Raw genomic sequence first — 26187 nt, 5'->3', positions numbered from 1 at the left:
TGACAGTGAGTGATCTACCTTCCCTGGAGGCTTTCTTCAGTGTAAAAATTAATGAAATGGAAAATAGAAAAACAATGGAGAAAATCAATTAAACCAAAGCTAGCTTTTGGGGCAGATCAATTAACTTGATAAATCTCTACCCAGACTGTTTAGGAAAAAAAGACAGAAGATATAAATTACCAATATCAGGAATGAGAGCAGTAGTATCACCATAAATTCTACAGGTATTAAAACAATAAGAGAACATGAACAAGTTCATGCCAATAAAATCTACAACTTAGATGGAATGGACAAATTTCTTAAAGAACACAAGCTGTCAGACTTTACAGAAGAAGAAATTAATAACACAAATGACATAATCTGTACCTTTCAAATTCAAATTGAATTTTGAATTCAAATATTCCCACAAACAAAACAGTAAAGTTCCGATGGCTTCACTGAAAAATTCTACCAAACACTGAAGGAAGAAATAATAACAATTTCTCACAATCTATTCCAGAAAACAGAAGCATGTGAAATGCCCTAATTCATTCTGTGAGACCAATATTACCACAATACCAAAACCACATAAAGATGTGACAAGATAGAAAAACTACAGACCCTTATGACCTTAGATACAAAAATGTAAAACAATATTTTAGCAAATCTAATTCAATAATGATATGGTTTGGCTGTGTCTCCACCCAAATCTCATCTTGATTTGGAACTCCCACAATTCCCACGTGTCATGGGAGGAGCCTGGAGGGAGGTAATTGAATCATGGGGGCGGGTGTTTACCATGCTGTTCTCATGGTAGTAAGTCTCACGAGATATGGTGGTTTTAAAAATGGAAGTTTTCCTGCACAAGCTCTCATTCTTTGCCTGCTGCCATCCACGTAAGATGTGACTTGCTCTTCCTTGCCTTCTGCCATGACTGTAAGGCCTCCCCAGCCATGTGGAACTCTAAGTCAATTAAACTTCTTTCTTTTGTAAATTCCTTAGTCTCAGGCATGTCATTATCAGCAGCATGAAAACAGACTAATACAGTCAATTGGTACCTGTAGAGTGGGTTGCTACTGAAAAGATACCTGAAAATGTGGAAGCAACTTTGGAAGTGGGTAACAGGCAGAGTTTGGAACTGTTTGGGGGGCTCAGAAGAAGACAGGAAAATGTGGAAGTTCCAAACTTCTCTAGGGAGTTTGGAACTCCCTAGAGATTTGTTGAATGGCTTTGCCCAAAATGCTGATAGCAATATGGACAATAAAGTCCAGGCTGAGGTAGTTTCAGATGGAAATGAGGAACTTGTTGGGAACTGGAGAAAAGGTGACTCTTGTTATGTTTTAGCTAAGAGACTGGCAACATTTTGCCCCGATCTAGGGATTTGTGGAACTTGAACCTTAGAGAGATGATTTAGGGTAACTGGTGCGAGAAATTTTTAAGGAGCAAAGCATTCAAGAGGCAACTTGGGTGCTGTTAAAGACATTCAGTTTTAAAAGGGAAACAGAGCATAAAGATTTGGTAAATTTGCAGCCTGAAAATGTGATAGAAAAGAAAATCCTATTTTCTGAGGAGAAATTCAAGCCAGCTGCAGAAATTTCCATAAGTAATGAGGAGCCAAATGTTAATCCCCAAAACCATGGGGAAATTGTCTCCAAGTCATGTCAGAGGTCTTCACAGCAGTCCCTCCCACCACAGGACTGGAGGCCTAGGAGGAAAAAATGGTTTCATGTGCAAGGCCAGGACCCCCTGCTGTGTGCAGCCTAGGGACTTGGTGCCTTGCATCCCAACTGCTCCAGCCGTGTCTAAAAGAAACCAAAGTACAGCTCATGCCATGGCTTCAGAAGGTGCAAGTGCCAAGTCTTGGCAGCTTCCATGTGGGGTGGAGCCTGTGGGTGCACAGAAGTCAAGAATTGAGGTTTGGGAACCTCTGCCTAGATTTCAGAGGCTTTACGGATATGCCTGGATGTCCAGGAAGAAGTTTGCTGCAGGGGCAGGACACTCATAGAGAACCTCTGCTAGGACAGTGCAGAAGGGAAATTTGCAGTTGAAGCCCCCAAACAGAGTAACAACTGGGGTACTGCCTAGTGGAACTGTGAGAAGAGGACCACCATCTCTCCACCCCAGAATGGTAGGTCCACCAATAGTTTGCACTGTGCACCTGGAAAAGCCACAGATACTCAATGCCAGTCTGTGAAGGCAGCTGGAAGGGAGGTTGTACCCTGCAAAGCCACAGGAGCAGAGCTGCATAAGACCATGGGAACTCACCACTTGCATCAGCATGACCTGGATGTGAGCCATGGAATCAAAGGAGATCATTTTGGAGCCTTAAGATTTGACTGCCTCGCTGGATTTCGGACATGCATGGGGCCTGTAGCCCCCTTATTTTGGTCAATTTCTCCCAGTTGGAATGGTTGTATTTACCCAATACCTATACCCTCATTGTGTCTAGGAAGTAACCAACTTGCTTTTGATTTTACAGGCCCATAGGTGGAAGGGACTTGCCTTGTCTCAGATAAGATGTTGAACTGTGGACTTTTGAGTTAATGCTGAGACTTTGTGGGACTGTTGGGAGGGCATGATTGGTTTTGAAATGTGAGGACATGAGATTTGGGAGGGGCCAGGGCAGAATCATATGGTTTGGCTGTGTCCCCACCCAAATCTCATCTTGAATTGTAACTCCCACAATTCCTGTTGTGGGAGGATCCTGGTGGGAAAATTGAATCATGGGGGCAGGTCTTTCTCATGCTGTTCTGCTGATAGTGAATAAGTCTCTCAAGTAGCCTAGTCAACAAGAACAATTTTTCTGGATTGCTTTCATCGATGCTTTGTCCCTGAAGGCAGAAAATGCATTGCCAGTAAGGGATTGTGTTTTAAAGTTCTTTTGGTATTGGACAATGTCCCTAGCCACCCAGAACCCTAAAGGTGTCAAAGTGGTCTACCTGCTCCCAAACCCAATATCTCTAATTCAACTTCTCGATCAGGGGTCATAAGAACCTTTAGAACTCATTACACACAGTTTTCTATGTAAAGGATTGTCAATACTATGGAAGAGAATCTAGACAGAGAGGACACCAAGTTAGCAACTATCTACACAGAAAAAACCATCTTCATAAGAACCACAACTCAGGTGAGCACTCATAATACTTGGTTTTCACTTTATATAACTGAGAGACACTGAAGAAATAGAAAAAAAAAAGTTCTGCATCTCCTATATCACCTGTTCCCCTGAACCCACAGTGGTGGTGTGGCACAAAGAGAATCCCTGAGCCCTGGTGGGAGACAATTGTGAGGCACCAAAATCAGTGCTGTTCTGTTACAGCAGAAAGGAAACCCAGACCAAACTCAGCTGACACCCACCCACTGAGAGAGCATTTATTTATTTATTTATTTATTTATTTATTTATTTATTCTTGTTGTTTGAGATGGAGTCTCGCTCTGTCATCTAGGCTAGAGTGCAGTGGTGCAATCCTGGCTCACTGCAGCCTCTGCCTCCAAGGTTCAAGCGATTCTCTGCCTCCTGAGTAGCTGGGATTACCAGCATGCACCACCACACCTGGCTAATTTTTGTATTTTCAGTAGAGATGGGGTTTTGCCATGTTGACCAGGCTGGTCTCAAACTTCTGGCCTAAAGTGATCCACCCACCTCAGCCTCCCAAAGTGCTGGGATTATAGGCATGAACCACTGTGGCCAGCACTGAGGGAGCATTTAAACCAGCCCGAGCCAGAGGGAAATTGCTGATCTCAGAGGTCTGAACTTGAGTGGCCACAGACCTCACCACCGAGTGCCAAAATGGTCTTGGCCTCAAGTAAACTTGAAAGGCAGTCTAGGCCATAAAGATTGCAACTCTTAGGCAAGAACTAGGGCTATACTAGGCCCAGAGACAGGGAACTGGGTAAAGGGGCATATGACATATTGAAACACTAGCTGAAGCAGCCAAGGGAGTACTGGCATCACTCCTCCCCTAATCCCAGGCTGCACAGCTTGCGGCTCCAAAAGAGACCCTTTCCTTCTATTTGAGGAGAGGAGAGGGAAAAGCGGGGAGGACTTTGTCTTACATTTAGGAGACCAGTTCAGCCACAGCAGGATAGGGCACCGGTCAGAATCATGAGGCCCCTGTGCCAGGCCCTAGCTTCCAGATGACATTTCTGAACACATCCTGGGCTAGAAGGGAACCCACTGCCTTAAAAGAAAGGACTCAGTCCTGCCAGGATTCATTGCCTGCTAACTGAAGAGACCTTGGCCCCTGAATACCAGCAGTGAACCCTGGAACTACGTCAAGGGCCTTGGTGAGCCTCTGAGACTTTCTGGCTCTAGGTGAGACTCAGCACATTCCCAGCTGTGATGGCTATGGGGCAAAACTCCTTCTGCTTGAGGAAAGCACAAGGAAAGGTAAAGGGGACTTTGCCTTATACCTTAGGTACCAACACTGCTGCAGGGGGATAGAGCATCAAGAGGGCTTTTGAGGTCCCTGATTCCAGGAATTGACTCTTGCATGGCATTTCTGGAGCTGCCCTGGGATAGAGGGGAGCCCACTCCCCTGAAGGGCAAGTCCCAGGCCAGGCAGCATTCACCCCAAGTTGACTTAAGACCTTGGGCCTTAAGGGAACACCAGCAGAAGTCTGGCAGTACTGTCCATGGCCAGAGGTGGCAATGGCTACAAGGTGAGGCTCCTCTGTCTTTGCAAATGAGAGGGAAGAATGGGAAGGACTGCATCTTGTGGTTTGAGTGCCAGCTCACCTGCAATAGAATACCAGGTGGAATGCTAAGGTTTTTGACTCTAGTCCCTGACTCCTGGATGGCACTTCTGGACCCACCCAGGGCCTCGGGGACCTGGGCATTCTGAAGGGAAGGATGCAGGTCTGGCTGGCTGTATCACCTGCTGATTGTAAAGCCCGAGGGCCTTGAGCAAACATAGGCAGTAGCCAGGAGATGGTTACAGCAGGCCTTGGGCGAGACCCAGAGCTGTGCTGGCTTCAGGTCTGATCCAGCACAGTCATAGTGGTGATGGCCACAAGGATGCTTGTGTCACTCCACCCCCAGCTTGAGGTGGCTCAGAACAGAGAGAGAGACAGAGAGAGAGAGAGAGAGGGTGAGAGAGAGAGAGACTCTGTATTTTTGGGAGGAAGTAAGGGAAGAAAACAAGAGTATCTGCTGGAATCCAGAGAATTCTCTTGGATCTTGTCCAAGACCATCAAGGCAATACATCTACAAGTTTGCAAGACCCACAGTGTCACGAGGCTTGGGGTGCCCCCTAAAGCAGAAACAGCTTAGATTACAACACCCAAGTCCTTTCAAATATCTGGAAAGCCTTTCCAAGAAGGACGGCTACAAATAAGCCCAGACAATGAAGACTACAATAAACACCTAACTCTTCAATGCCCAGACGCTGAAGAATGTCTACTAGCATCAGCACCATTCAGGAAAACCATGACCTCATCAAATGAATTAAATAAGGTGCCAGGGACTAATCCTGGAGAAAGATATATGTGACCTTTCAGACGGAGAATTCAAAATAGCTATGTTGAGGAAACTCAAAGAAATTCGAAATAACACAGAGGAGGAATTCAGAATTCCAGCATATGAATTTAACAAAGAGATTGAAATCATTAGAAAGAATCAAGCAGAAATTCTGGAGCTGAAAAATGCAATTGGCGTAATGAAGAATGCATCAAAGTCCTTTAATAGCAGAATGGATCAAACAGAAGAAATAATTACTGAGCTTGAAGACAGGCTATTTGAAAATACACGGCCAGAGGAGACAAAAGAAAAAAGAATAAACAACAATGAAGCATGCTTACAGGATCTAGAAAATAGCCTCAAAGGGACAAATCTAACAGTTATTGCCCATAAAGTGGAAGTAGAGAAAGAGATAGGAGTAGAAAGTTTATTCAAAAGGATAACAGAAAACTTTCCAAACCTAGAGAAAGATACCAATATTCAAGTATGAGAAGGCTACAGAACACCACGCACATTTAACCCAAAGAAAGCTACCTCAAGGCATTTAATAGTCAAACTCCCAAAGGTCAAGGCTAAAGAAAAGATCCTAAAAGCAGCAAGAGAAGAGATAAATAATATACAATGGAGTTCCAATACATCTGGCAGCAGCCTTTTCAGTGGAACTCTTACAGGCCAGGAGAGAGTGGCATGACATATTTAAAGTGCTGAAGGAAAAAAACCTTTTACCCCAGAATAGTATATATGGTGAAAATATCCTTCAAACAGGAAGGAGAAATAAAGACTTTCCAAGACAAAAGTTGAGGAATTTTATCAATTCCAGACTGATCCTACAAGAAATGCTACAGGGAGTACTTCAATCAGAAAGAAAAGGATGCTCGTGAGCAAGAAGAAATCATCTGAAGGTACAAAACTCACTAGTAATAGTAAGTACACAGAAAAAACACAGAATATTATAATGCTGTAACTGTGTGTGCAAACTACTGTTATCCTACGTATAAAGACTAAACAATGAATAAACCAAAAATAATAACTACAACAACTTTTCAAGATATAGGCGGTACAACAAGATATAAATGAAAATCACAAAGAGTTAAAAAGTAGGGAACAAAGTTAAGATGAGTTTCTATTAGTTTTTTTCTGGCTTGTGTGTTTGTTTATGCAAATAGTGTCGTTATCAGGTTAAAATAAGGGTTATAAGATAGTATTTGCAAGCCTTATGGTAACTGTCACGGGTGGCAACTCTCTGAGACTGGTGTGGCATGGGAGGTAAAAAGAATTTACCAAGATAGTTGTAGGTAAAGAAAGTCAGATTTATTAGAGAAAGTAGGAAAACATGTTGCAAGATAGTCAGCGAGAGGAGAGCTGGCTACAAGGAGACAAAGACTTGCTGAGGATTTTATAGGATGGTGCTTGTGCTGCAGAGAGCTAGGTGCAGTACTGATAATGCCAAGGTTGCAGTGAGATAACTTGCATTTTTCTATCAGCTGAGGGTCTGGTGATCGCTGGGTGCAGGAAGATTGTGTTATTTTTGCAGGAGGGCTATGTGTCCTAGACCATGAAAAAAGGCAGACTTATAGCTCATCTGCTTTTTCTTTTTGCTTTCCCCTGGTCCTGCCAGCCTACCTCCTTTTCCCTAATTAGGGCTCCACATTTCCCCTCTGACACAGCAACAATGACAAATCCTTGGCATGTGAGTGAAGGTCTCATCTTCCAACTGCTTCCTACTGGCCAGGGGTATAGGGTTGGCCCTACCTAAGATTGTTGGCCTATCAGGAGGTTACATGGGTCTAGATCCCTGGGCTGGCACTTAAATTGGGCAGGGTCACTGTTGGACTATGGGAGAACAGCATTTGCAGCCTAAAAAAGAGACTGTTCTCTCCCATTTAAATGGTCTTGACACCCTCATAAAATTTGGAACCTACTCAATTGACCAAGGATGTATAGGTTTATTTCTGAATTCTCTATTCCATAGATCAACATAAAAAGATGATGTATGAGGCAATTGGAGGTAAATTAATTATGGGCTGGAAGTGAGATAATATTAAAGTATTATTACTGTGTTAGGTGTGATAATGATATTGTGGCTGTGTAACAAATTTTACTTATTTTTTTGTATTTAATAAAATATTCAATGATGGAATGAAAAGCCAAGAATTTCCGTTAAAAAAATGACAGCCAAAAAGTTTCTTTAAAAGGTCAGAAATAAGGGGATAGATTAATTAACACAGCAAAATACTGAAAATTATTTAGCCTAAGGATTGATACATGGGTGCTCATTACACTATAGTCTTTTCTTTGTGTATGTTTGAAAACTTTGAAAATAAAAACTTGAAGTAAATAATTTTAGTGGGAGGCCTTAGTCTTGTCAACCAAAAGCTAACCTTGAATTTGGATCTTGGACTATAGCCAGAATCTTAGAGCAATGGAGAAAGCACAGATTTTTCTTGCTCTGTAACCACATCCCACCCCCAGGTCTGCAGAGCTGCACCTGCCATGGATGGTATAGACGAAGCCTAAATTCTTTCCCCTAAAACCAGTCATCAATTCTGTTGGAACTCACCAAAAATTCAAAGAGACCAAGAGTGACTTCCTTTTTTTCTCATTAAAACTATTTCACTGTTCTGCTGAATTATTTACACATCATTAATCAACACACACACATTAGAATACTGAAATGTAAAAGAATGACCATACCAATTGATATAGTTTAAAAGTTTGTCCCCTCCAAATCTCACATTGAAATTTGATCCCTGACGTTGGAGATGGAGCCATCTGCCATCCTTGTTAAAGCATTTAATTACATCCCTGGATGTAATTCTCCTGGATAGACTCAAGGAGATTTTGTTACAGGAGATCTTCAAGAAAATCCTCTGTGCAGGGTCTGGGACACTGCACACAAACACACCTGCACATACACAAACACAAACATGTGCAAACACATACTCTATCATCAAGTAATGCTTCCTTTTCATCACACAGATGAGACTCAGACTCTGAATCCTGTTTCCCAGCAAGATGTAACCAACTGCATGCTTTTCCCAGACACATCCTGGCATCTGAAACAAGGAAGGAGCAATATGCAGTGTTCATCGTTCTTTTGATGACAATTTACTTTTACTTTTGTGGTTGGGCCATATCCAAGGCTCTCTGACAGAAAGCCATCTTTGAGATCGAATTCCTCTGTGAGAATTCTGCTGGCTTTATGCATATAATCATAAATATGTGCATTAATATACATAACCCTCTGTAAACTATAAAAACTTTCATACATGTTTATATTCTTTAATAGATATAGAAACACATTTATTTCATATCTCACAAAAGGTATTTATAATCAAAATAAATGAAACCATATATAGTTTAATGCTTCATTTTTTAGAGATATCCCTCTATCATAGGTGATATAAAATCATATACAGGTTTTTATATCTTTAAAGGCCTCTGGGTGACCCTGTGAGCCACAATAAACTCAGCGTGGGTTCAGGAAGTGGCACAGCCTCACACTCGGCTGAAGGCTGTGGGGTGTAGGCAACACATGGGTGGTGCTTGGTACTGTAATTAATGGAGGATAACGAGGAGAAAAGTGCTTTGATAAGTCCAACCTCTTAGAGTCCTGCAACTTGCATCTCCTCGCCTGGTCTTGCCATGAGCTGAAAGTCATGCCTAATTTTGAAAGGCCTGCAACTGTAGTCTTCCTGCTTTTTAGAAAGAGCATTATTTCACTTTCCTATGAGATGGCTGAACAGTCACTCTTTCAATCTGCCAATGACAGATATGACTGTGTTACAAAGTCTACTGAATCTTGTAAGAAGCCCGAACAGTAGACAAAAATGTGTACTCCATCCCTAATAAAATAATATGAGATGAGACACCAGGTGTTTCATCTGGATTTAGCAACTATGCATTTGCCAAGAACCTTATTCTGGTATTTTTCAAGGATTTTTCAGTCACAAGCGACCAAATCCCTATTTAAACTGGCTACTCTAACAATATTAATCAATAATGTTTTGGCAGTATATGCTCCAGCAAAGTGAAAGAAGCAGTATAAATATCAGAGAAGGGAATTACTTGCAGATGGTATTGTATATTGTACATGTAATGCATACTACAAAATAATAAGAAAACTTAGTGATGTGGCTAGATACAAGATATATACGCAAAAACCAAAATTTTAATTACCAGTAATCAGTTAAATGTAGAAATAGAAAAATTGCCCTGTATAAAATAGCTTCAAAAATAATAAAATACCAAGGAATAAATGTTAATAACAAACATAAAATGCTTATATAGTGAAAATTTTTATTTATGTATATAAAACAAGCCCTGAATAAATAGTAAGACATAATATTCCTGAACAGGAAGACTTCACAGCAAAAAGATGCCAATCCTTCTCAATTCAGGAAAACCCTGTAACCCTACATGTAGGACTCTAGTCTACTAAGATAAAAGCAAGAATATAGAAATATATTCACGTAAGGAAAGTATTGAAGAGTGTTTACACAGCCTTATTCATAAAAGGAAAGATGGAAAATGGCTACATATATATCAATATTAATTGGATAAAAAACTACACTGCATCCAAAGTAAAGAATTTTATGCAATTATTAAAAGAACTTGTCAAATCTGTCTGTATTGGTCTATAAAGGTATCTATAACTTATTGGCAAGTGAAAAATGCAAGATGAAGAATATGTTCAGCCCAACACTAGATTTTATTTTTACAAATAGGTATGGGAATTTACATGAGTTATTGCTATACATAAAATACTTTTTTTAATGAAAAGAATGTACACAAAACTGTTAAGAGCATTTCAACTACGGGGTCACATAGAATTAATAAAAAATGGAAGTTTCATTTCTTGCTGTGGTTTTTGGTACTTTTCTAAACATGGTATTTTAAAATGCAGCCTGAATATGATCTGTAATTTTTAAATTATTACACACACTTTCAAGAATGGCAGTTTTATAAAATTTGATAGTTGATGAGTAGATGAATTTGCACAAAATAATTCGTTAAACTGGAAAGAAATTTGAAATGCAACAAATGAAAATGTCACATCACAGTTCAGTAAGGAATCCTTTTCTAATTTCCAAAGCCAGATTATTCTTAATGTGCTAAAGGAGAGGTGACTTACCATAGGCAATGGCTTTCCCTGATGGCAGTTGATACCACCAATGAAGATCATGTTGGGCATCACGGGTTTGGGATAGTCCAAAACAAAGTCCGTTCGCAACAACCAAATTGATGTGTGACTGTAGAGATCATATGCTGTGACGGGGGTTTGGAGAATTTCAGAGGCTATTTCTAGGGCATTTCTAAAAAGATACTGGCAAAATAAATGGTCCTCCAAGTGCACGATGTAGTTCCATACTCTCTCCTTGAAAGTCATGGCATCTGAGAACCCTAAGAAATCATTGGGGACATAGGAAAGAGGAGCAGGGCACTGTGCACCTTCTTCAAGATGGTGGCAAAATATTCCCCTGGCGAAGACCACAGAGGGCAGGGAGAAATATTTGGCAACAATTAAGCCACAGGTATCAAAAGGATCAAGAAACACTGCATCAAAAGAACTCTCCTTTATGTATTCTACTAATTTTCGGTCATTAAACAAACTCCTGCAATGTGAAAAAAATAAGTGAAGAAAACCACTGGATGAACTCATTAGTAGAGAAAATATACTTTGTGCGTGTGCTTTCCATTGATCATCGGCGAAAACCATGAACTCCCGGTTCTGATCCTCCAGAGTGTACGAGGTTGAGTAAGTCTTCACTGTGCAATTCAGTGATCTTTCCAGTTGCCAACTCACCTCTGGCATGACTACAACCACCTCATGCCCCCTGAGGATAAGTTTCTCCACCACCGACTGCATGGTGAACCAGTGGCTCCCATCCATGGGCACTACCAGCAGCTTCCCTGCCTCGGCAAAGCCACAGGTCAGCAGTAGACACACACATAAAGGAACGGGGCTGGTCCACCCTGCGCGAGCCATGACAGAACTGCAGCCTAAGCCAGCAGCTGGGATTCTAAGCTGCTATGATACAGTAGGCGGAAGAAGTACAGGCACAAAACCTGACCCCAATAGAGGGCGTGTACTTATCCTTTCATAAAAAAAAAAAAAATCACACTCACTGCCAATGACTTACTCATAAGAACAATAAAATATGAGTATCATTTGCCGAGATATCTACTTGTATGATTTCCAGACAAGAGTAGATTATAGTCTTCGCCTTGGAGGGAGAGCACGCCCTGAGCTGCAAGTGAGTTTAGAAACAGAATGACTAAGCAATGCTTTTGGACCTTGAAGATTCAGAAAGATAAAGTGAAAGTAAATTTGAATAATGCTAATATTTTTGGAATTTATCCCAAAGCAAAATTTAGATTTTAACTTTAGCCAACCAAATACTCTCTGTCCAGAAAGAAATTGGCATCTCATGTTCCAAGGAAAGACAGCAAGGCCCTTAGCACTGACCTCCCAACTGGCAAGAAATTGGGGCTCACCTGCATCTCTGCAATGCATAATCATTGCTGGTGGTCTTCTTCCATATCCAAACCCTGAGAGGTCTCTGAAATGCCGAAATGAGATTGACAACCCTGCCTCCATGGACCATACCAGGGACTTGATGGAAAGTGACCATCACCTATTTTAATGACTTTCCTCAGATACATTGCATGCAGTGGGGAGTTGCTGGCCCAGTCCTTGTGCGAACACTGTGCTGGGCTGCCTCTCTGTGACCGCTCTACTTCCATATTCTAAACACGCCATCACTCCAGTGCCCTCTTTCAGGAAAATATGTACTTGTCTCCCTCAGTCTGCTGAGGACTCCTGGAAGTCAGAGATGATGTCATCTTTGTGTTTTCACCCTCCTTTCACAGTAGCCATGCTTTGCCTTTGATGTAGTTTGTATGTTTGTCCCCTCCATATATCATGGTCAAATATAATCCCCAGTGTTGGAGATGAAGCATGGTGGGAGGTGTTTGGGTCGTGGGCATGGATCCCTCATGAATGGCTTGGCACTGTCCTCCCAATAGTGAGTGATTTCTCATGAGATTTGATTGTTTAAAAGTATATGACAGTACCTGTATCCCAGAACTCTTAAAGTATAATTTTTTAAAAATATGTGCCAAAGATCCTTTTCAGGATATGATTCAGGAGAACTTCCCCAGCCTAGCAAGATAGGCCAACATTCAAATTCAGGAAACACAGAGAACACCATAAAGATACTCGTCGAGAAAAGCAACCCCAAGACACATAATCTTCAGATTCACCAAGGTCAAAATGAAGGAAAAATGTTAAGGGCAGCCAGAGAGAAAGGTCCTGTTACACACGAAAAGAAGTTCATCAGACTAACAGCAGATGTCTCTTCAGAAACCCAACAAACCAGAAGACAGTGGGGGTCAATACTCAACATTCCTAAAGGAAAGAATTTTCAACCCAGAATTTCATATCCAGTCAAACTAAGCTTCATAAGTGAAGGAGAAATAAAATCCTTTACAGACAAGCAAATGCTGAGAGATTTTGTCACCACCAGGCCTGCCTTACAAGAGCTCCTGAAGGAAGCACTAAATATGGAAAGAAAAAACCAGTACCGGCCACTGCAAAAACATACCAAATTGTCAGGACAATCGACACTATAAAGAAACTGCATCAACTAATAGGCAAAATAAACAGCTAGCATCATAATGACAGGATCAAGTTCACATATAACAATATTAGTCTTAAATGTAAATGGGCTAAATGCCCCAATTAAAAGACACAGACTGGCAAATTGGATAAACAGTCAAGACCCATCAGTGTGCTGCATGCAGAAGAGGCATTTCACATGCAAAGACATATAGGCTCAAAATAAAGGGATAGAGGAATATTTACCAAGCAAATGGAAAGCAAAAAAAATTAGGGGTTGCAATCCTAGTCTCTGATAAAAACAGACTTTAAACGAACAGAGATCAAAAAAGACAAAGAAGGGCATTATATAATGGTAAAGGGATCAATGTAACAAGAAGAGCTAACCATCCTAAATATATATGTGCCCAGTACAGGAGCACCCATAAAGCAAGTTCTTAGAGACCTACAAAGAGACTTAGGCTCCCATACAATAATAGTGGGAGACTTTAACACTCCATTGTCAATATTAGACAGATCAACGAGACAGAAAATTAACAAGGAAATTCAGGACTAGAACTCAGCTCTGGACCAAGAAAACCTAATACACATGTATAGAACTCTCCACCCCAAATCAACAGAATATATATTCTTCTCAGCACCACATTGCACTTATTCTAAAATTGACCACATAATTGGAAGCAAAACACTCCTCAGAAAATGCAAACGAACAGAAATCATAACAAACAGTCTCTTAGATCACAGTGCAATCAAATTAGAACTCAGGATTAAGAAACTCACTCAAAACCGCACAATTACATGGAAACTGAACAACCTGCTCATGCATTACTACTGGGTAAATAATGAAATTAAGGCAGAAATAAATAAGTTCTTTGAAACCAATGAGAACAAAGACACAACATACCAGAATCTCTGGGGCACAGCTAAAGCTGTGTTTAGAGGGAAATTTATAGCACTAAATGCCCACAGGAGAAAGCAGGAAAGATCTAAAATCAAAACCCTAAAATCACAATTAAAAGAACTAGAGAAGCAAGAGCAAACAAATTCAAAAGCTAGCAGAAGAGAAGAAATAACTAAGACCAGAGCAGAACTGAAGGAGATAGAGACACAAAAAACCCTTCAAAAAATCAATGAATCCAGGAGCTGGTTTTTTGAAAAGATTAACAAAATAGGTAGACCACTAGCCAGATTAATAAAGAAGAAAAGAGAGAAGAATCAATAGACACAATAAAAAATGATAAACGGGAGATAACGACTGAGCCCACAGAAATACAAACTACCATCAGAGAATACTATCAACACCTCTACACAAATAAACTAGAAATTCTAGGAGAAATGGATAAATTCCTGAACACATATATCCTCCCAAGACTAAACCAGGAAGAAGTAGAATTCCTGAATAGACCAATAACTGGTTTTGAAATTGAGGCAGTAATTAATAGCCTACCCACCAAAACAAACCAGGACCAGATGAATTCACAGCCGAACTCTACCAGAGGTACAAAGAGGATCTGGTATCATTGCTTCTGAAACTACTCCGAACAATAGAAAAAGAGGGACTCCTCCATAACTCACTTTATGAGGCCAGCATCATCCTGATACCAGGATGTGGCAGAGACACACAAAAAAAGAAAATTTCAGGCCAATATCCCTGATGAATGTCGATGGCAAATATCCTCAATAAAGTACTGGCAAACTGAGTCCAGTAGTACATCAAAGAGCTTATCCACCATGATCAAGTCAGCTTCATTCCTGGGATGCAAGACTGGTCCAACACACACAAATCAATAAACATAATCCATCACATAAACAGAACCAATGACAAAAACCACATGATTATCTCAATAGATGCAGAAAAAGGCTTCAATAAAATTCAACAGCACTTCATGCCAAAAACTCTCGATGAACTAGTTATTGATGGAACGTATCTCAAAATAATAAAAGTTATTTATGACAAACCAACAACCAATATCATACTGAATGGGCAAAAGCTGGAAGCATTCCCTTTGAAAACTGGCACAAGACAAGGACGCCCTCTCCCACCGCTCCTATTCAACACAGTATTGGAACTTCTGGCCAGGGCAATCAAGCAAGAGAAAGAAATATAGGGTATTCAAATAGGAAGAGAGGAAGTCAAATTGTCTCTGTTTGCAGATGACACGATTTTATATTTAGAAAACCCCATCGTCTCAGTCCAAAAACTCCTTAAGCTGATAAGCAACTTCAGAAAAGTCTCAGGATACAAAATCAATGTGCAAAAATCACAAGCATTCCTATACACCAATAATGGAAAAACAGAGAGCCAAATTGTAAGCTCCCATTCACAATTGCTACAAAAAGAATAAAATACCTAGGAATAAAACTTACAAGGGATGGGAAGGACCTCTTCAAGGAGAACTACAAACCACTGCTCAAGGAAATAAGAGAGGACACAAACAAATGGAAAATCATTCCATGCTCATGGATAGGAAGAATCAATATCATGAAAATGGCCATACTGCTCAAGGTAATTTATAGATTGAATGCTATCCACATCAAGCTACCATTGACTTTCTTCACAGAATTGGAAAAAACTACTTTAAAGTTCATATAGAGCTAAAAAAGAGCCTGCATATCCAAGGCAATCCTAAGCAAAAAGAACAAAGCTGGAGGCATCATGCTACCTGACTTCAAACTATACTACAAGGCTACAGTAACCAAAACAGCAAGGTACTGGTACCAAAACAGCAAGGTACTGGTACCAAAACAGATATATAGACCAATGGAACAGAACAGAGGCCTCAGAAATTATGCCACACATCTACAACCATCTAATCTTTGACAAACCTCACAAAAGCAAGCAATGGGGAAAGGATTCTCTATTTAATAAATGACGTTGGGAAAACTGGCTAGCCATATGTAGAAAACTGAATCTGGATCCCTTCCTTACACCTTACACAAAAATTAACTCAACATGGATTAAAGACTTAAACATAAGACCAAAAACCATGAAAACTCTAGAAAAAAACCTAGGTAATACCATTCAGGACATAGGCATGGGCAAAGACTTCATAACTAAAACACCAAAAGCAATGGCAACCAAAAGCCAAAATTGACAAATGGGATCTAATTAAACTAAAGAGCTTCTGCACAGCAAAAGAAACAGTCATCAGACTGAACAGGCAACCTACAGAATGGGAGAAAAATTTTGCAATCTATCCATCTGACAAAGGGCTAATATCCAGAATCTACAAGGAACTTAAACAAATTTACAAGAAAAAAAAACCATCAAAAAGTGGTCAAAGGATATGAACAGATGCTTCTCAAAAGAAGACATTTATATGACCAACAAGAATATCAAAAAAAGCCCATCATCACTGGTCATTAGAGAAATGCAAATCAAAACCACAATGAGATACCATCTCATGCCAGTTAGAATGGCAGTCATTAAAACTCAGGAAAGAACGTATGCTGGAGAGGATGTGGAGAAATAGAAATGCTTTTACACTGTTGGTGGGAGTGTAAATTAGTTCAACCATTGTGGAAGACAGTGTGGCAATTCATCAATGATCTAAAACCAGAAATATCATTTGACCCAGCAATCCCATTACTGGGTATATACCCAAAGGATTATAAATCATTCTATTATAAAGCACATGCACATGTATTTTACTGCAGCACTATTCACAATAACAAAGACTTGGAACCAACTCAAATGACCATCAGTGATAGCCTGGATAAAGAAAATGTGGCACAGATACACCATGGAATACTATGCAGCCATTAAAAAGGATGAGTTCATGTCTTTTGTAGGGAGATGGATGAAACTGGAAACTATCATTCTTAGCAAACTAACACAAGAACAGAGAACCAAACACTGCATGTTGGAGTTGGAGTTGCAAGTAGGAGTTGCACAATGAGAACACATGGACACAGGGAGGGAACATCACATGCTGGGGCCTGTCGGGGGGTGAGGGCCTAGGGGAGGGAAAGCATTAGGAGAAATACCTAATGTAGATGACGGGTTGATGGGTGCAGCAAACCACCATGGCACGTGTATACCTATGTAACAAAACTGCACGTTCTGCACATGTATCCTAGAACTTAAAGCATAAAAAAAAAAAAGGGTTTTAGAGCAGGAAAAAAAAAAAGTGTGTGTTACCATGGCATATGTTTACCTATGTAACAAACCTGAACATCTTCCACATGTACCCCAGAAATAAAAATTAAAATTAAAAAAATGTATGTGGCATCTCCCCTGTCTCTCTTTTGCTCCTGCTCTTGCCATGTGACATGCCAGCTGCCCATCACCTTCTGTCATGATTGTAAGCTTCCTGAGGCCTCACCAGAAGCAGATGCTAGCACCATGTTTCGTATAAAGGCTGCAAAACTGTGAGCCAATTAAACCTCTTTTCTTTATAAATTACCCAGCCTCAGGTATCCTTTATAGCAATCCAAACAGACAAACACAGCCTTGCACAAAGAAAATCAACCGGAATATTTGTTGCATTGGACAGAATTATATTCTGCAGGTTTTCTTGATACCTTCATGGACGAGCTAAGCAGTGTATGTCAGGCAACACCTTAAAGAACATTTAGTGAGAGATTCTGCAGACAACCTCGGGGTATAATCCTTGTAGGAGCACAAGATGGCTCCTTTTGGGACACCCTAACTGGTACTAGACATTTGCTTAGTCACCTTTTCTTTTGGTGACTGGGGCACTTGCAGATGACTGTCCTTGAAAAATAAACATGACAGTGAGTGATCTACCTTCCCTGGAGGCTTACTTCTGAGTAGAAATCAATGAAATGGAAAATATATTTAAAATATAGACAAAATTGCTTCCTTCCTTCCTTCCTTCCTTCCTTCCTTCCTTCCTTCCTTCCTTCCTTTCTTTCTTTCTTTCTTTCCCTCTCTGGCCCAGGCTACAATCTACTCGGATTGCTGCTGCCCGCGCCGCGGACTGCCTGGGACTGCCGGCGCGCGCCACCGCTGCCTGCCTGCCTTTTCTCCTTTGGATGCAGGCACGCGTTCGCCATCTTGGCCACGCTGGTCGCCAGCTCCTGACGCCGAGTGCTCTGCCCGCCTCAGCCTCCCGAGGTGCTGGGACTACAGACGGAGTCTCGCTCACCCAGTGCTCGGTGTTGCCCGGGCTGGAGTGCGGTGGCGTGGTCTGGCCTCGCGGCAGCCTCTACCCCCCGGCCGCCTGCCTTGGCCTGCCAGGGTGCTGGGATTGCAACCCCTGCCCGGCCGCCGCCCCATCTGGAAGGTGGGGAGCGCCTCTGCCCGGCCGCCCCGTCTGGGAGGTGAGGAGCACCTCTGCCTGGCCACCCCGTCTGGGAAGTGAGGAGCGCCTCTGCCCGGCCGCCCCGTCTGGGAAGTGATGAGCGCCTCTGCCCGGCCACCCACCGTCTGGGAAGTGAGGAGCGCCTCTACCCGGCCACCCACCGTCTGGGAAGTGAGGAGCGCCTCTGCCCGGCCACCCACCGTCTGGGAAGTGAGGAGCGCCTCTGCCCGGCCACCCCGTCTGGGAAATGAGGAGCGCCTCTGCCCGGCCACCCACCGTCTGGGAAGTGAGGAGCGCCTCTGCCCGGCCACCCACCGTCTGGGAAGTGAGGAGCGCCTCTGCCCGGCCGCCCCGTCTGGGAAGTGATGAGCGCCTCTGCCCGGCCACCCACCGTCTGGGAAGTGAGGAGCGCCTCTGCCCGGCCACCCACCGTCTTGGAAGTGAGGAGCGCCTCTGCCCAGCCACCCTGTCTGGGAAGTGAGGAGCGCCTCTGCCCGGCCACCCACCGTCTGGGAAGTGAGGAGCGCCTCTGCCCGGCCACCCACCGTCTGGGAAGTGAGGAGCGCCTCTGCCCGGCCGCCCCGTCCGGGAAGAAATGAGGAGCGCCTCTGCCCGGGCGCCCCGTCCGGGAAGAAGTGAGGAGCGCCTCTGCCCGGCCGCCCCGTCCGGGAAGAAGTGAGGAGCTCCTCTGCCCGGCCGCCCCGTCTGGGAAGTGAGGAGAGCCTCTGCCCGGCCGCCCCGTCCGGGAAGAAATGAGGAGCGCCTCTGCCCGGCCGCCCCGTCCGGGAAGAAATGAGGAGCGCCTCTGCCCGGGCGCCCCATCCGGAAGAAGTGAGGAGCGCCTCTGCCCGGCCGCCCCATCTGGGAAGTGAGGAGCGCCTCTGCCCGGCCACCCACCGTCTGGGAAGCGAGGAGCGCCTCTGCCCGGCCACCCGCCGTCTGGGAAGTGAGGAGCGCCTCTGCCCGGCCGCCCCGTCTGGGAAGTGAGGAGCGCCTCTGCCCGGCCACCCCGTCTGGGAAGTGAGGAGCGCATCTGCCCGGCCGCCCCGTCTGGGAAGTAAGGAGTGCCTCTGCCCGGCCGCCCCCGTCCGGGAAGAAGTGAGGAGCGCCTCTGCCCGGCCACCCATCGTCTGGGAAGTGAGGAGCGCCTCTGCCCGGCCGCCCCGTCCGGGAAGAAATGAGGAGCGCCTCTGCCCGGGCGCCCCATCAGGGAAGAAGTGAGGAGCGCTGCTGCCCGGCCGCCCCATCCGGGAAGAAGTGAGGAGCGCCCCTGCCCGGCCACCCATCGTCTGGGAAGTGAGGAGCGCCTCTGCCCAGCCACCCACCGTCTGGGAAGTGAGGAGCGCCTCTGCCCGGCCGCCCCGTCTGGGAAGTGAGGAGCGCCTCTGCCCGGCCGCCCCATCCGGGAAGAAATGAGGAGCGCCTCTGCCCGGGCGCCCCATCCGGGAAGAAGTGAGGAGCACCTCTGCCCGGCCGCCCCATCCGGGAAGAAGTGAGGAGCGCCTCTGCCCGGCCACCCACCGTCTGGGAAGTGAGGAGCGCCTCCGCCCGGCCACCCACCGTCTGGGAAGTGAGGAGCGCCTCCGCCCGGCCACCCACCGTCTGGGAAGTGAGGAGCGCCTCTGCCCGGCCGCCCCGTCTGGGAAGTGAGGAGCGCCTCTGCCCGGCCACCCATCGTCTGGGAAGTGAGGAGCGCCTCTGCCCGGCCTCCCATCGTCTGGGAAGAAGTGAGGAGCGCCTCTGCCCGGCCGCCCCGTCCAGGAAGAAGTGAGGAGCGCCTCTGCCCGGCCGCCCCGTCCAGGAAGAAGTGAGGAGCGCCTCTGCCCGGCCGCCCCGTCTGGGAGGTGAGGAGCGCCTCTGCCCAGCCACCCATCGTCTGGGAGGTGAGGAGCGCCTCTGCCCGGCCACCCATCGTCTGGGAGGTGAGGAGCGCCTCTGCCCGGCCACCCATGGTCTGGAAAGTGAGGAGAGCCTCTGCCCGGCTGCCTCATCTGGGAAGTGAGGAGTGCCTCTGCCCGGCCACCCATCGTCTGGGAGGTGAGGAGCGCCTCTGCCCGGCTGCCCATCGTCTGGGAAGTGAAGAGCGCCTCTGCCCGGTCGCCCATCGTCTGGGAAGTGGGGAGCGCCTCTGCCCGACCACCCATCGTCTGGGAAGTGAGGAGCGCCTCTGCCCGGCCACCTATCGTCTGGGAAGAAGTGAGGAGCGTCTCTGCCTGGCCGCCCCATCTGGGAAGTGAGGAGCCCCTCTGCCCGGCTGCCCCGTGTCTGGGTAGAAGTGAGGAGCTCCTCTGCCTGGCCGCTCCGTCTGGGAGGTCTACCACGGAGGCCAGAAGCAATGTGGGGGCTGGACGTGGTGGCTCACGCCTGTGGTCCCGGCACTCTGGGGGGCGAGGCGGGTTGATCACTTCGGGCTAGGAGTTCGAGACCAGTCTGGCCAACTTGGCGAAACATGAAGAATACAACAGACAAACCAACCAACCAACTCAATGACAACAAAACAGGTCTACCCTGGAGTCATACTCTAATTTTTTCTATTTTCCTCCCTTTCTGATCCTTTATCCCACTTTCTCTTTCTTCCCCTTCCTTCTCCCTCTTCTTTGTCAAACAGAGGATTGAGTTATTATCACTGATCCATATAAAGTCCCTCTCTCATTTATTTTAACTCCCACCCCCGTTTCTATTCCCCGACTTCCCATGTGCAACCTTCCTAATATGTTTGATACGCATCTTTTTGTTTGTATGTATTTTTAGAAAATGTTTATTGTTTTTGTATGCAAAAAAAAATTAATAACAAAAAAATTAACTTTTAAAAAAAAAAATAAAATAAAATAAAATATAGACAAAATTAATGCAACCAAAGCTGGTTTGTTGAGCAAATTAATTTAGTAAAGCTCTAGCCACTTTGATCTGAAAAAAAAAAAGAGAGAAGAAATAAATTATCAATATTAGGAATGAGAGAGGTGGTATCACCATAGATTCTACAGATATTAAAATGTTAGGAGAATAACATGAACAAGTTTATGCCAAAAAAAACTCTACAACTTAGATAGAATGGACACATTTTGTTAAAGACACAAACTGCCAGACTTTTCACAAGAATAAATACATAACCCCAATAGAAGTAACCTGTATCTTTTAAATTGAATTTGTATTTGTAATTCAAACCTTCCCACACAAAACAAAGTGAAGCTCAGATGACATCAATGATGAATCCAGCAGACATTGAAGAATAAATAATACCAATTATTCACAAACTAGTCCCGAAAACTGAAACCTAGGGGATTTCCTAATTCATTTTATGAGACCAGCATTATCACAGTACCAAAACCAGATAAAGACGTTATAAGATAGGAAAATTATAGACCCTCATGAGCTTAGATACAAAAATTTTAAACAAAATATTGGCAAGTCAAAGTCTGTAATTTTTTTTTTTTTTTGAGACGGAGTCTCGCTGTTGCCCAGGCTGGAGTGCAGTGGCGCAATCTCGGCTCACTGCAGGCTCCACCCCCGGGGTTCACGCCATTCTCCTGCCTCAGCCTCCCGCGTAGCTGGGACTACAGGCACCCGCCACCTCGCCTGGCTAATTTTTTGTATTTTTAGTAGAGATGGGGTTTCACCTTGTTAGGCAGGATGGTCTCGATCTCCTGACCTCGTGATCCACCCACCTCGGCCTCCCAAAGTGCTGGGATTACAGGCGTGAGTCACTGCACCTGGCCCAGAGTCTGTAATTTTTTAAAAATAGGTACTACACAAAAAGATTATACACCATAACCTAGTGGGGTTTATCCTAGGAATGCAAGGCTGGTTTGACATTAGAAAATTAATCAAGGTTGTGCCACCATGTTCATAGCAGCATAAGTCACAACAGACAAGAAGTGGAAACAACCTGGATGTGAGACATGGAGTCAAAGGAGACCATTTTGGAGTTTTAAGATTTGACTGCCCCACTGGATTTTGGACTTAATGTAGTCCCATTATTTTGGCCAATTTCTCCAAGTTGAAATGGCTGTATTTACCCAATGCCTGTACCCTCACTGTACCTAGGAAGTAACTAACTTGCTTTTGACTTTACAGGCCCATAGGTGGAAGGGACTTGCCTTGTCTCAGATGAGACTTTGAACTGCAGACTTTTGAGTTAATGATGAGACTTTGCAGGACTGTTGTGAGCGCATGCTTGGTTTTGAATTGTGAGGACAGGAGATTTGGGAGCGGTCAGGGTGGAATCATATGGTTTGGCTGCGTCCCCGCCCAAATCTCTTCTTGAATTATAACTCCCACAATTCCCCCATGTTGTGTGAGGATCCTGGTGGGAGGTAATTGAATCATGGCGGTGGGTCTTTCTTATGCTGTTGTCTTGATAGTGAATAAGTCTCACAAGTTCTGATGGTTTTAAAACAGGAGTTTCCCTGAACAAGCTCTCTTTCTTTTCCTGCTGCCATCCACATAACATATTACTTGTTCCTCCTTGCCTTCTGCCATGATTGTAAGGCCTTCCCAGCCGTGTGGAACTGTAAGTCCATTAAACCTCTTTCTTTTGTAAATTGCCCAGTCTCTGGTAGGTCTTTATAAGTAGCATGAAAACGGACTAATACAAATAATATTTTAAAATATGTAATACATAAAAAATCATAAACCACAGGCAAATGTGATTTATCCCTGGGATGTAAAGCTGGTTTTAACTTTAGAAAATTAATCAAGGTTGTACAGTCATGTTCACAGCAGCTTAACTCACAACAGCCAAGAGGTGAATGTAACCCAAGTGACCATCTCCAGATGAGTGCATAAGAAAAATCTGGTAACAATGGAATAAAATTCAGTCTTAGAGAAGGAAATTCTGACACATCCTACAACATGGATAAACCTTGGGAACTTTGTGCTCAGTTAAATAAGCCAGTCACAAAACGACAACTGGTTTAATCATTCTACTTGTATAAAGCACCTAAAATAGTCAAATTCACAGAAGCAAAGAGAGGAATGGTAGTTGCCAAGGGCTGGGAGGAGGGAGAATGAGGAATTATTGTTTAATAGACCCCAAGCTTCAGTCTAGGAAGATGAAAAAGTTCTAGAGATAAATGGTGATATCGGTTGCACAGCAATGTGAATGTCCTCAATACTGCACTGTGCACTTAAAATGGTTAACATGATCAATTTTATGCTATGTGTATTTCACCACAATTAATGATAAGATAAAGAATTTTTGTAATAATTGGTCGGGCATGGTGGCTCACACCTGTAATCCCAACACTTTGGGAGGCCAAGGTGGTTGGATAGCTTGAGTCTAGGAGTTCGAGACTAGCCTGGGGAATGTGGTGAAACCCCATCTCTACAAAAAATACAAAAAATTAGCTGGGTGTGATGATGTGTGCCTGTAATCCCAGCTACTAGGGAAGCTGAGGTGGGAGGATTGATTGAGCCCATGAAGTCTAGACTGCAGTGAGCCATGATTGCCCCACTGTACTCCAGCCTGGGTGACAGAGCAAGACCCTGTCTCAAAAACATACATACATACATACATACATATGTACATAAATATAACAGAAAATTAATCAATGTAATACACTAAATAAACTAAAAAAAAACCATGTAGTCATCTCAGTAGGCATAGGAAAAGTGTTTGACCAAATTCAACATCCATTCTATATTTTTGCTTTTCTTTTTCTTTTCTTTTTTTTTTTTTTAAGACAGGGTCTCACTCTGTCACCCAGGCTAGAGTGCAGTGGCACAATCACAACTCACTGCAGCCTTGGCTTCTGAACTCAAGCAATCCTCCCACTTCAGCCTCGCAAGTAGCTAGGACTACAGGTACGTGACACCATGTACGGCTGATTTTTAAATTTTTTTGTAGATAGGCGGTCTCACCATGATGTCCAGGCTGGTCTGTAACTCCTGGTCTCAATTGATCCTCCTGCCTCAGCCTCCCATGAGCCACTGTGCCCAGCCTATTCTTGTTTTGTTTTGTTTTGAATGTGGAAGTTCAGGACAGGCCCTTTTGGAGCTCATAAATGTTGTCACCTGTCTCATGTCACCTCTCTGCTTCATGACCCTCATAGGCACAAGGCAGCAGCTGAACCTACAGCTGCTCCACCTTTCTCATGCTCCTCTGTCAGCTTCTCCCATACCTGAGACAGGTATGTGATTAGTTCTGTGAGGAAGGGTGCCAGCTTCTTCTGAAAGCCATCCACATTGTCAAGGTAGGAAGCATTGAGAATTGTCCGAGTTCCAGTCCCTTCTGTGGGTCCTGGATTCTCCTTGCTGTCCCCACTTTACATCCATCTACCCTTCCTGAAGACCCACCCTGGGGTCCTTAAGCTCCAGCATCAGACACCAAGGCCATTTGCAGTGATTGTCCAGCCAGCTCCCACCATGCCTCTGGCCAATCCCTCGCCACGTATATGCACAGCAGCTCTGCTTCTCTCACCAAACCCTGACTGCTATAGACCGGAAGCAGGGGCTGTGGCAAAGTAACACCTTGTACACTTCTTGACTCGAAATACAAGGGGCAGAAGGGAGAGGGGCAAGGGTAGAGTCTAGACCACAGCTCTATTGCAGTTTCTGCAGGAAAGACAGATAGGGCAGGAGAAACAGTTTAGGACAGGCTGGTTTGAATAATTTCAGTGGGCTCTGAGCTACAAGGGTGGGCCCTGTGCTATCTCTAAGAATTAACTGACCTGCAGAGGGACACTGCATCCCCAGCAAGAAAGTGACTTGAAGACGCACAAACATTATAACATACAGAAAATGTAAAAATACAAATAATATAGCAAGTATGCTTTCTTTTCTCATGACTAAATACCTAGCAATGGAATAGTTGTGTTCTATGGTAGGTGTATGTTTACCTTTTTTTTTTTTTTTTAGATGGAGTCTCGCTCTGTCGCCAGGCTGGAGTGCAGTGGCACGAATCTTGGCTCACTGCAACCTCCACCTCCTGGGTTGAAGTGATTCTCCTGCCTCAGCCTCCCAAATAGCTGGGACTACAGGCATGTGCCACCACGCCCAGCCAATTTTTGTATTTTTAGTAGAGATGGGGTTTCACCATGTTGGCCAGGATGGTCTCCATCTCTCAACCTCATGATCCACTTGCCTCGGCCTCCCAAAGTGCTGGGATTACAGGCATGAGCCACTGCGCCTGGTCGGTGTATGTTTACCTTTTAAAGAATCTGCTAAATAATACTCCAAAGTAGCTGGACCCATGTCCTCTCCCATCACCAGGATCTCTTCACACTCACCAGCACCTGGTGTCTTAGTTTGTTTGTACTGCTATAAAGGAATATCTGAGGCTAGGTAATCTACAAAGAAAATATGTTCCTTGACTCATGGTCCTGGAAGTTGTATAAGACACATGGCACTAGCATCCGCATCAGGTGAGAGACTTGGACTACTTCCACTCATGGGAGAAGGTGAAGGCAGAAGGTGCCGATCATATGGTGAGAGAGAAGCAAGAGAAAAAGAAGGGAGGTGCCAGGCTCTTTTAAACAATCAGCTCTTACTGAAAGTAACAGAGGGAGAACTCACCCATTACCGAGAGGAAGGTACCAAGACATTAATGCAGGATTGATCCCATGATCCAAACACCTCCTACTAAGCCTGACCTCCAACACCAGGGATTAAATCTCATCATGAGATTTGGAAGAAACAAATATTTTAAACTGCATAATTTGGTATTGTCAGATTTTTTCCTCTCAGCCATTCTAATGGGTGTGTAAATTAAACTGTGGTTTTAATTTGATTTCTCTAATCACTAATGGTGTTGAGTGTCTTTACATGTGCCTGCTTCCCATCTGTATACCTTATTTGGTAAATGTCTGTTCAAATCTTTGCACATTTAAAAAAATTGGTTTATTTTCGTTTTCACTGAATTTTAA

General features: G+C 43.9%; 1 pseudogene; it reads right to left on the bottom strand.

The window, feature by feature from the left end:
- Nucleotides 1–4386: 4386 nt before the first annotated feature.
- Nucleotides 4387–11426, bottom strand: LOC129488829 (UDP-glucuronosyltransferase 1A10-like; annotated as a pseudogene).
- Nucleotides 11427–26187: the final 14761 nt, after the last annotated feature.

The sequence above is a fragment of the Symphalangus syndactylus genome, chromosome 8, assembly GCF_028878055.3.
Source record: "Symphalangus syndactylus isolate Jambi chromosome 8, NHGRI_mSymSyn1-v2.1_pri, whole genome shotgun sequence".
Taxonomy (NCBI): Eukaryota; Metazoa; Chordata; class Mammalia; order Primates; family Hylobatidae; genus Symphalangus; species Symphalangus syndactylus.
This window is presented reverse-complemented; position numbering and strand designations above follow the sequence as displayed.